Raw genomic sequence first — 12798 nt, 5'->3', positions numbered from 1 at the left:
CTCCATAGATACCGTCATCTGTTAGTATAAAAGCACTAATCCCCTTTACAGTCTCTAGTTCGCCATTTCTCCACCTTGGCGGCGTCCCCTAAAAGCACAAACATCATCTCGCCAAGCACTCCCTGACAGACTTCCTCTGAGCCTAAAAGCTCTAAATTACAATGTCAAAAATGATAACAACTCAACAAAATTGCATGTAATCTATCGAGAGTTAGCCAAAACATTTAAGTAATAAACTATCTTCTTCCATATTGGAGTCATTTTCACACCTCTAGAATTAATACTTCAGAATCTAATTTCCCTTTGCACAAAATAATCCTTAATCCTTCGGGCATGAGAAAAATGACAAACATATTATCAATAGGCTTAAGGTAGCAATATCTGTGGGATCAACAGTCCTTTGCGCATACTGGCATCACTGCCTGGACCGAAAATTAGGCTATCACTTTGCAGTTTCATTGTATTAAATTCCTGTGAAGCTTACGGTGTCATATTTGATTGAATTAGAAAATAACGACTGAGAAGAGCGAGATCAGCTTACATCTTTCCGCAATTCGTTTCCGTCAGAGACGACTGGAATAACAATTCGGTGTAAAATCCCGCATCAAGGAGCAAACAATCTGAATTGTAATACTTATATAAAATAGCCATGTGGCTGCACTACAAAAGGTCCTGGTTTTATTTGGCCGTGCCCGTATATATCGAAAGGCAAGTGGCCAAATGTTTGATTCCGATACTCCAGGTGCGAATGTGAGGGATGGATGGCAAAAATCAAGCGAGCAGCCTTGTAAAACACTAACATAAGCGATCGCTTTAACGCCTTACCCAATGTTAACAGAAACGTTTATCTGAGTCTTTTCATCGGGCTTCCATCATGTCGGTGTGGTGCTACGATGTCTCGGCGTGTCCACACACAGAATACCAAGTTCATTCTCTGACAGTGCCAGCCTGTGTGAGCTGATTAGCCGACACGGAATGCTAGCTAACAAGCAAAGGAGCTAACTTACCATGCTAATACTGGCTAGCATAAAAAAAAACGAAGTGCAGAAAATTGAGTGTCGGGTAATGCTCTGGGGAAAGAAAAACACGGATAAAAATAAAATTCCCCTAGTGTGCGCGTTTGGGCTCACTGACATATGAGCTACCCTGCTGGGTGGTAAACACTGAGCTTTAAAACCAACAGCCTGCTGAGGAGCCGAGCCAGCTAAGTGGCTACTTTTATATTGCTAACTCTAGCTAGCTAGGTGGCTATCAACTGACAGAGGTGCTCGCTTGCTTGTGTGCTGCATCACCACCTTTCTCAAATGCTCGGTGAAAACGAACTAGTCAGGATTCCCGGTCCGCCGTTTAGAAGAAGTCGCTGAAGCAGATGTCCTCATGTCCACGAGATTTTTCGCCGCTGTCGTGCCCTGCTGCGGCTGCACCGCTCGCCCTCAGCTCAGAGCCACATAGCGCCACAGCTCCGCGGACGTTGAGGGGATGTTGATGACCGGCAGCTCTGATGGACTGCAGCGGTGGACTGAGCGTGGAGCCGCTGCTGCTGCTTCGAGATCCAGCATCAACTAATCAGCCTGCCTGCCCAAATTAGGGACCATCTGACAAATTCATGAGGCGGAATTAAACTACATGAAATTTCAATGTAATTTATAACAAGGTGACGCTAGAATTAGGAAACCTACAACCTGCTGCTTCTCACTGCACATCACTACTCAGAGATGGGTATTTGTAAAGCTGGAGTACAGCTGAAGGATCCATAATTGTAATTGTTTTCCCTTCTCATATGTGTAAAGAAAGAAAACACACATTAGGGAATTATTTTCAGAGAAAAAAAACAGAACTATTGATAAGAAATAATATCATTATTACAGTTATAAATGCATTTTTTATTGCTGATTAATGGAATACTTTAATAAAATGTATCTTGTTAAAGTAAGCAGATGTCCTCATACAGTTAAACAATCGTGATATTTGTCTGTCTCAAATAAATTGCTTTGCAACAGCACTCTATATCCACAAGCAAAATTTCAAATTTCATCAAGCATTTCTTGATTCAATCATGTTTTCTTTGTTGCTTTGCTGCTTTTTTAGATCCATGAGTTGCCAGGCTTCCCACTTACACATAAACCTCTTAAAATTCGAACTAAACAGCCAGTTTAGTGCTATTTTCCTGCATGTGTTTTACACGTTTCTGGTAAAAATAAAACCCAGGAACCCAAAAAATTAAATGTATTGATTGGACACAAAGATTGAACAGTGCAGGATGAGTCATCAACATCTATTTCAAAGCAATAAAATATGTATGATAAACTTTAAAACACTGAGAATTAGCATGAATTGTGTTTAACTTTGATTATCATTCACGGCATAAAGTGTAAGACAACTCATATAACAGACATTTAAGCATCCAAAACTGAATTTGTGGGCATTGTTTCTGTTTAAAGAACTTAGAAATTGTACGTTTCTATATTATGCACAACAGTGGGCTTGACAGGGTTTCACAATTTCTTTGAATGCAACAAATTATGACCCACTCTACCACTGTGTTATATTTTTTAATAATTTATGAGAAGTGTATTAACACTATCACTGTGTCATCTGAATAAACTGATCAAGGAGGCGAACTCTCCACTGGGGACTGCGCTGATTATCCTAGAGCTGATTGTATAGAGAGGAATGTAGCACAAGCTGCAAAACATAACTGACTAACCTGCACAACCTCTACACAACATTAAAAAACTCGAGTATCCTCAGTCAGAGGCTTCTTCAGCTCGGCTAGAATAAGGTCCAGTACAGATAGTCATTCCTATCCTCTGCAACAGCCTTATATAACGACTCTCTGTCCCAGGAGAGACAGAAGATACAATCTTCCCACCTTTTTATTTGTTGTTATTTCTATATTTACTTTTTATTTTAGTAAAAAAATATATATATACTTTATTCTTTCATGCTGTATCAATTTAATTTTAACTTCAGAATTAATAAAGAACAATTAAGTGCAATTCAGTTTCTAGTCAATTCACTGATTGCGCAGCTGTCTCAGTGACAAATAGTTCATGTTTGTGTTTTATCTTTATTTCTTCAAAAGGTGTGTGGCAGACAGAGCTCTGAGCAAACAAACACTCTTCACCATGCCACTCCTCTTGTGCAACAGCAGATAATCCCAACATTTTCTTTACATACTTTTCTATGAACTGCAAGTCACTGAAAACAAAAACAGGGCAGCATGAAATAGAGAGGTCTTTGTAACTACCAGTATGCCAATAAGCGTATCTCAGTAATGGTCTCTTAGATACTTAACGAGACTTTACCGCGTAATAGAGTAGATGATGTCCCCTGGTACTTTCCTCAGTCCTCTGAGCTCCAAAAATTAAGTTTGTTATAGAGAAACAATAAAAAAGACATGTTAATGGGAGCATTTGTTTCAGTTAAGTATTAACCATACTTGTGAAACAGCAAAGCAACAGAATGTAGCAACTGTTTTCTTCCACAGAATGAAATCATGTTTATCATGTCGAGGCCAGAATTCTGAACACTCACAGGCTCATTTTCTTCCAGAAGTTCTGCAATCAATTATCAATGAAGGGTGTCAGTAATTCTTTCCAGAGTACTTTTTGTGTCTTGTTCAATATTTTGGAAATTCAGAGGTCTGAATATTTCCTACCAGGGCTGTGCTATTTAAACAGATACACACAATCGTCTGTCAGGTGCTGTCAACACAGCGAAAAAATAGTTTTGGATTGATCTTCTGCGACTGACGAAAACGGCCCTGAGGATGTCACTTTAGTGTCATCAGGACTATTTCAACTCAGACTTTAAGACTTCAAATGCACAACAAACAGCCTGTGTTACAGTGGGAGATGTAGAATTTGAAAGAGGCAGAGAGGCCCCCCACTGAAAGGATTCCAGCAAGCTGCGTTACTGGGAACACAGAATGCAGTCTCCCGGAGCCTCACCCACACCAGGGGATAAAAATGCAACTAAATCAGACTCTATTTCTTTGATTTGTACTGTTGGTTCAAGAATGCACCCCAGAAATGTGCAATACAAAATTGTAAGACCATAAAAAGACAGCAAAAAGTCTAGAACTGTAATTAAGAAGGCAAAAGCATTTGAAACAGATAAGTAATGTGTCCTGTGATCTTTTCAAAATGATTTTAGATGAGCCAAGTAGAACACCAAAGACAAAATAAGAGCCTTTTCTTCTGCTTGGAAGGAGACAGGATACGATGCGTTTGCATCCAGTGGAGGGCAAGTATAAACTGGATACAGAGATTTGAATGAATAAAATTCAAATATAGACCAGTTAAACGTCTACAACTGGACAGACATAAGAAAAGAAAATGAGACTGACAGCAGAGGGTGGTTTGGCAGCTGCATGCAGTAACTTGATACAGTAAACCTCCTGGATCTATACATTATGAATGGTCACTGCACAAAATTGAATAATCTTGTCAAATGCACTCTCCTTAATCAAATGCAGCATGGTCTGAGCTGCCAGGAATGACGCAGTTTATCATATTAGTCCCCTGCTGCATGCTGAGAACTTTGTCTCCTATTCTGGCCCTCACAACGAGTGCTCTGTCTTCTATTTCAGCAGACAGACACCGCTGAATATGAGACAGGTGTCACTTTGCTTTCAGGAGCGTTTCTTCCACTCACAGAGCAGTTTTCCCTCGACCCTGGCCAAGAGCAAACTCCCAGCCAAGAGCTTGGCTTTCTCCGCAAGTGAAGGGTGTAATTTGTTAGCAACCTCAGTGATGACACTTCTCCTGCTGCCGAATAGCTGGCTTTCCTGTGGTGTGACTTGGGTCTCGGCCACAAACCTGGCTGAACCACAAACTCTCAAAAGACATGCCAGTGACAAAGGTGACCATGACTAGTTCCACTCTGGTGAGTCTCAGAGCACTGAACTGTCTCCCTCTGGGAGAATGAGAGTACAAGATGACCACATAAACATTCAAGCCACCATTTCAACATGATTGTATATTATCTGGAGAAGGGTGACTTAAAGTAAGAGTGGGTGTGTAGAGCTTGAACTGGCGTGTGAAAGTACAGCTAAATCAGCGCAGTCTGATTTAACTCAAGAGTTTTCAAACAGACGGAACTTTTGTGAAAACATTTCACCGTGAGGCGTGTATATTACAGCAACCTGCAGCACTGTTGGCCACTCAAATAGAAAAAATGAGTGGAAACGCTTACAAAACCACCTGTGAAGAGCATGGACACCAACGCTCAAACAGATAGATCGCACACAAATGTTGGAAAGAGAAACTGACTGTGGCGTGCAGAAGTGGCGTCCATTAAGGATACAAAAAATTTATTTTAGCCTTAACCACAGTGTCTTTAACTCCAGCCAAGTTATTGACACCAACCAAGTGATGTTTTAGGCAGAACCCAACCAGGAAGTGATAAGTATTTTAGTTAAGTGTTACTGGCTGAAAGAAGTGAGGAAACAGCTGTCATACATTTCTCTCTAAATTGCATCCCATAGCTGAAGGCACTTGGTCAAAAGTGCCGTGAGTAACTGTGCCATCCACAACCCCTCCTTCTTCCCTAAGAGGACTTGTCAAAGGACACAAGTCATCCCATCAAAGAATGGTTCAAGAGGAATGAAGTTTTGGAACGCTTCAAGTCAAAGTCCTGACCTTAATCCAATAGAACTGTTATGTATGAACCAAAAGGAAGCAGTTTGTGTGAGAACAGCCATCAACATCCTAAACTGAATCCATTCTGTACAGAGGAATGGGCTCAAATTCCTGCAAGCTGATGTGCAGAACTAATCAAACAACAGTTTATAGTTTTACCACTTACAGGTTTGCAGTATTGTTTTTTTTTTGTCATACTTGTTTAATTAAGCAGGATGTGTGCACGTCATGACGTGTCAGGTTTAATTTCTGAACAGTTCAAAAACATACAGCCACCACTGCATGCCACCGCAAAGACAGGTGGTTAAAACAAGTGACTCTCAATAACACAACAGTACATACCAGGGTTGTGTAGTTGAAAAGGAGGATTGTATTTCTTTTGCTTTCACTGTGTTTGCTCTGTGCTGAAGTTGGACTCAGCAGGCAGTAAGTCTGCACTGTGATGCTGTCAGCCCACATCCCCAAGTGTGATCTTTTCTTACGGGCATTCTTTCCACATATAAAGTCCAAACATATAGACAGTGACTGCGTTTTGCTGAGTGTGGAAGACAGCCAGCTGCTGAGTTAATCAGATGGTCCTTGAGCTGCCATCGGCCGCAGCCACACTCCCCGCGGCGATAACGGGGCCTGATATACGGGACACCCCTCAGTGAGTGAATTAGTGGCAATGCTGCAGCCTGCAGTGTCGTAATCACAGAGAATTCCTCCCATCGGAGAGGTATCACTGTGAGTCACTCTCAGTGCTCCCAGAGGAGAGCTGGTGAGATCTAATGCCAGGTTGGTGTTGGTGCACAGAGACACACAAAACAGCCAAATGAGCTGAGCAGACAGAAAAAGGCTGACAGTCTCCAAATCACGGCCAAGTTACAGAGAAGGAGACCATGTTGCACAGAGAGGAAGAAGGGTGTCCTTTACATCAGTGCATGTTTATCATTGTCAGAGGGACGGACTGCGACAGATTTATCACACATTTCACCCCCACAAATACCACCGCTGCAAAGACAAAAACACTCAATCTGTCCCCTTTGAGGAAAGGATGAAGGATAAGTGGAGCAAAACACAAAAGGGACAAAAAATATTAACAGGAGGACGAGGCAAGACACAGGATGCTTTATTCCAAGTACAAGATAGCCAAATACCATCTGTCCTTCAGCTCCATGTGTGACATGCTGAAATGGTGAAATCTGACAGCTTGAAGTCTCTGAATGCTGCACCTGAGGGAGCCTGCCTGTCAGTGTTTGGGTAAGATCAGCTCTGACCTCTGGCTGTGGTGGACATTGCTTGGCATAGAGGAAATGTGTGGCTGAAGTGTTAATCCCACGCTTGAGTGGCGACAACTGCATAAAGCGCTGAGAGCTACACACATGATGTTTGACATTCCAGTTAATGGTGCGATGCAGCAACTTCCCACGCTGCTAAGAACAGCCATAATGAGGTCTACAGAATCTAGATGCTTCTGTAGAGGACAGTGTCTTCATGCAGTTAGCAGCAGATACTTATTTATTCAACTAACAAAGTTTAAAGAAGTCATCTCCAAAGCTCCAGTGTATTACAGTTTTGATCTAAATTAAACACTTTTCAGCAATAAAAACTCATTAAGTTCTAAAGGTAGATTTTAGCGAAGCTCTTCCACCCTTTCACTGACTTTGCATGCATGTCTTTGCCATCAGTTCTAATATATGTAAATGTGGAACTTGCCTCAAATCTCAAAGAAAAAAAATGAACCCAAAACTGTGGATTATCATCGCTGACATCATTAAAAAATTAACTGTAGCATCGTGCCAGCTATCCGCTTGGAGGGAGATAATTAATTTTTCATTTTCAGCAGCTTGATTTTGCAATAAAGCTCCTCTAATCGAGCCTGTGCAGATAAAAAACAAAAAAGAGGCCTCACCCGGTCCACGACCCAGCTTCTGAGCCACAATATTAAATGTAGACCATATTTGTAATGGAAAATCAAGGAGATGTGCTGCAATTTAATGAAGTTGAGGGCTTTACTGCCACCGAGAGACACGCTTTAATCGCACATGCAGCATGGAAAACATACATCAAAGCAACAAGCAGGAAGAGTAATGTGAGTTCAGAAAGTCCTAACAAACTGACAGTATTCAGGAGGTCTACCACTTTACTTCAAGAATTAATTTAGAATATTTTAGCATATGTGGGAAGATGCTGGTGGTTCACGGCAGCTTAGACCGGAAACAATTGGTGAGTTTATGTTTGCCAGGTCAAATGCAGATAGCAAAATTGTTTCCATACTCATTAGCGTGCAACTAGTCTTCCTGAGCATACAAATGAGTTATTTGAAGTTGATCTAATTCATAAAGTGTCCTTTAACCTTTTCTTACTCTTTTAAATTTAAAGCAAAAATGGCAATAGATACCCAGCTAGACTGAGTCCTGCCGCCACACATCCCTCGATCCCAGTTAGGCCTCAGTTCTGACTAACAGTAAGGTTTCAGTACTATTAAGCAGCAGGCAGCAGCACTTTATCAGTTTTTAATTATGAAAAACACTGTACCATTACTGAAAATGAAGATGAAAATACACTATTTGAAAGGACAGGACTTAAAGCTGTGCCTCTGATGAAATTTCTTAGTTGACTGGCTGCATATTAAAGACATATTTCCTTTATTTTGTGTCAGTTAATCCCAAATGAAACATTTTGTCCCGTTATTGAGATAGAAACGCTTATCATTCCATTGTGATTCAGTAATGCAAACATCCTCATCGCACCCTGTACCCCTAATCTGTTTGTCTTTGTCCGCATTCGATCTGTAATATATTGATAAGTCTAAACCATCATGCACATCTCCTCTAATTTTGCAAAACATCCATTTGGATTTTCAGTCCCGTTAAACTAATTCTGCTGTTCTCTGCTTTTTTTCTCTGACTCTGCATCCTCCTCTTTTGCTCCAACTGGGCGTGATCAATCATTTGTGATGCACTAGATTTCTATTGGAAAACAATGCGTAACTATTTACATAAACATAACCTCTTCCATGATATCACCTTTCAAGCTTGAGATAAGACTGCCGTCTTGCCAGTGAGTTATGGCTTTATAGGCAGGCAGAGATAGAATGACAAACTAGACTAATTTCATTAGACTAAGGGGCTGTTTTCTACTTTTTTTTCTCTTATTTTATTAAACAGACTCTCTGTAGTGTAATTACTGCCAGTGGTTAATAAGCATTCACTTGCATGAAGAAAGAGAAAGGAAAACTAACTGGTTAACTGGCTAACATTGGTCTTCCAGAGATAATTTATCACAGATGGGCTGAAAATGCCTTCGACAATCCCACGTTTTGTTTTTAGGATTTTTTTGGTTACTTTCTAAGCCCTCAGCGATTTATTTTTTTCCTCTTGATCCCTATAAAGGCAGCTTGGGTCTGGCAACCAAATGCTGCCAGAAGATTCACAGCCAAAGCTCAGGAGAAAGGTGGATGGTGTCTGTTTTAGCTCCAACACAGTGAAACTAGGTCAGCGCACTGGGTGAGTCAGAGCCACGATTTCTGGGGCTTTTAAAGCCCACCTGGAAGTTTTTATAATTAATTGATCCAGTGTTTTTTCTGCTTTCTTTGGTTGCTGTATAGTTAATTTACATTTCTTATGTGTGATCATTCCCATTTCTTATAAGTTAAGTTGTAAAAACCTCTTGAGAGTTTCTATAGCTGCTAAGTTTTGATCCATTTTTATGAATAAGTGATATCACATAAAGGAGACACCAATGATCATTAAAAATAATCATTTCTTTGGATGTTTTCAATGTAACCGTTAGATCTACAAAGAATAAAACAGTCATACGCGTCATAAAAGCAGCAATTCATGTTCAGAGTTTAGATGGACTCATACACAGATAAACCTATGGATGTGTTTTGGACCTCAGAATCTTTTGTAGATCACTGGTTAAACTAAAATGGGCCAGTAAGCTAAAATCACTTTAAAAAAAAAAAAGTCATACTGAAAGATCTTTCTTTTAAATGAAAAGAACCCGCAAAACATTTCAGATTTCGGTGGTATTCGTTATGTCATATCCACTTAACCAATAATTTGTCAGAAAAGCTTGACGTTGTGCCCAACTGCACAACCTCAGACCAATAAAACGGTTGTAATATGCCAACAACAGCTCAAGCAATATTACATAACATATATCCATAAATATATATTTTTTCTTTACAAAGGAAAACTGAAACAAATGCCACACTCACTCCTAAGTCCCCAATAGAACAGAATAGTTTATTAGTCCTTAAACAGGGAAAGCTGCTCTATACTGAAGAGGTTGTGTTGCCCTACGTTAAGTTCTCCTTCTTCCAAGTCTGGTCACAGTTTTCACTTTTTCCTCTTTCAAAACTTTCACGTTATTTTGGCAGTGATTTTTCTTCTTCCTCCTCTTTGCTTTGAGAGACGGTGAGTCATCATGTCAGCTAAAGTCGACTCACAGCAAGAGGGTTCCTGGTTGGCATCCCGGCTGAGGCCTTCCTGTGTGGAGTTTGCATGTTCTCCTCGTGTACATCTCTCTAAATTGACCATAGGAGTGAGCTCTGTGTAGCCCTGTGATGGACTGACCTGTCCAACATGGACCCTGCCTCATTACCATTACAACTGTGTTTCCATTGGTTCTTAATGGTGATTTATCCTCCAGCATCCTTCTCTAACTTTGTTAGGTCTAACAACCATATTTCTGTTGTTTTTCATGTTGAGTCTTGATGCAGACATGCTTACATACAGCTGACAGGTCCCAAAGTGAGAAAGTTCATGTGTTCATAGGTAAATCTATACCCGCTTAATCCAACTGTCAGGCGGAGGGGGGGGGGTGGAGCCTATCCCAACGGACATTGGGCGAGAGGCAGGGTACATCCTGGACAGGTCGGCAGTCCATCACAGGGCCACACAGAGACAAACGAGACAAACAACCACACAGGAACTCTCCTAGGGACAGTTTAGAGACATGACATGCAACAGGCACTGTTTTGGACGGTGGGAGGAAGCTGGAGTACCCAGAGAGAACCCACGCATACACGGGGAGAACATGCAAACTTCACACAGAAAGGCCCCAGCCGCGTTGAACCTGGAACCCTCTCGCTATGAGGCGATGGTACTAACCACCACACCACTGTGCAGCCCTTTATAACAATGTGATTATAAATTATTAATTATCAATTATAGATTATCAAATGTATAACTGTATAAGAGTTAACTCTTAGTGTCATGAGTTTCTACTTTAGGGCCTTTAGTTTCTTATTTATCATGGTCTCTGTCTATGACATTTGTTTTTGCTTGTTAGGAGGAAATAATGCGAGAATTTCTGTGAACTTAGATTTCAGTAGCTGCAGAAAAAATAAAAACTGTCTTTATTGGCTTTTAACAACAACACTTGTTTCCAGAAGGGAACTGATTAGGTTTAGTTTAGAGCCCCGTAAGTACATTATCGTCACGAATGTGGCCTAACCTGTCTGTCTCTAATCAGGTTACACATCATTCAGCCTGAATGACCTGCAGTCTTTGTGAATCCTCTGTGGAACTCACACTGACACACATGCAAAGTTACACTGAAGAAAAGCCTGGTTTTCCCTTTTTTTACGCAGAGATTGCATCGTATCAGCGCAAACAAGATGTCCTGCTGCTGTTTCTAAAACAAAGGTGACTCAGTGACACATCATTGTGCGCTTACACAAAATAAACTGCTGTTGCAGAATCAGTTGGTAAGAATGGTACGTTCCACCATTCTGGCTTGTAATCACAAAAGTTTGGCTCTGTGAATACCTCAGTTGCTGTGATGGACTGGCAACCTGTCCAGGGTGCATCCTGCCTCTCACCTGGGATAGGCTCCAGCCCCCCAGCACAACCCTGAATTGGGTGAATGGATACCTCAGTTGCCAGTCTAGAGGGGAATCAGCATCGCATCAGCTTCAACTCCCCCATTCCGCCTCTGTGCTTTCACACAGGATGCCAATGAGTTAAAATCTCTTTACCCTTCAGAAAATCTGTATAGTTATCACAACACAAGTTTAACTATTGTGTGTGTGTTTACCTGCCTCCCCACACACTAAAAAGATTAAATATGCTTCCTGGGACTGTACTGACCCACCTTTTAGTTTAAAAAAGTATGCTGTAGATGTAAGAATAATAATAAGTTACATTTTGTATCACAAATATACCATGAACTATACCACAACTGAAATTATAGTTCTTAGTATACGCTCATGACTATTCTTTTATTGTAAAGCATAATCAGCAGGTATTATTGAATGTTGTGACAGCTAAATTCAGGCACTTTTGCAACAGAACTCGCAGTAACTCTCTCTGGATAATCTGAACAGCCAATCAAGGAAGCATTGAAAGCACAAATGGTGAAAGAGTACAGCATAAGACATGTGAGACATTATTATTATTGCATCATGATCACTGACTCTCACTATTACGAGGTACATTATTTGAGGGCTCAATGGTGAGTGAAGGAGGTTTATGAGGTTTGGAATGGATGTTTCTGGTTGATATGTTTCAGAAGGAACTGAAAATCACCACCGAGTCACTCTTTGAGGGTTTTGTCAGAAGGCAGCTATCCGTTTACACCTTCCTCTTCTAAGGAGTGACAGAGGAAGATTCTCAAAAGACACCTCAGAGGATGCAAGAACATCAGCGCTATCCTGATCCTAAAAACATCAACAATAAAAAATATGACATCATTAAGCCCATCTTTCGCTAACCTCCATCTACCCTGATAAAATAGATACTTGAAACCGACCTTGAAAATTTTTGATTTAATATCAGTCAAAAGGAAATTTGTGAGCGGTTTCTCAGCCTCTTGGTGCTCCGGGGCAGTGTCAGGCTGCTTAATGTGCATAATTAATGTCAATGTGCCTTCAAGATGAGTCAGAAGCCCATCATTTCAAGGTTCACAAACTTCTCTGGAACTGCTTTGATTCTGTGGAAGCTGTGGCCACCCCTGGCTACCTCCTGACCTCGCCAATGTTAAGAGATTCTTAACTCTAATTTCTTCTGTGGTGTAAAATATTAAGAGTCCATTAACTCTTTGCAATCACACCCATGACTAGAATTGAGTAGTTTCCTTAGTCATTCTAAATTCCTTACTAATACAAGTTTAGCACTTGATTAATGTTGCGTTGATGAAGGTTTACTTGTTCATGTCCTTA

General features: G+C 40.7%; 2 protein-coding genes across 5 annotated transcripts in view; one reads left to right on the top strand and one right to left on the bottom strand.

Moving 5' to 3' along the window:
* man1a2 (mannosidase, alpha, class 1A, member 2) overlaps positions 1-1629 on the bottom strand; it is an 89093-nt gene extending 87464 nt beyond the window's left edge. The window contains exon 1 of one of the 4 annotated variants that reach the window (XM_072397425.1): positions 826-1629. The gene's annotated coding sequence lies outside the window, so the exon portion shown is untranslated. The other 3 variants (XM_072397427.1, XM_072397426.1, XM_072397428.1) reach the window with 3 other exon arrangements.
* gdap2 (ganglioside induced differentiation associated protein 2) overlaps positions 1-12798 on the top strand; it is a 358630-nt gene that overhangs the window by 162741 nt on the left and 183091 nt on the right. The window lies entirely within an intron of this gene.

The sequence above is a fragment of the Leuresthes tenuis genome, unplaced genomic scaffold (assembly GCF_036924035.1).
Source record: "Leuresthes tenuis unplaced genomic scaffold, fLeuTen1.0.hap1 SCAF_12, whole genome shotgun sequence".
Taxonomy (NCBI): Eukaryota; Metazoa; Chordata; class Actinopteri; order Atheriniformes; family Atherinopsidae; genus Leuresthes; species Leuresthes tenuis.
Note: the sequence above shows the minus strand (reverse complement) of the source record. Positions and strands in the feature narration are given on the sequence as shown.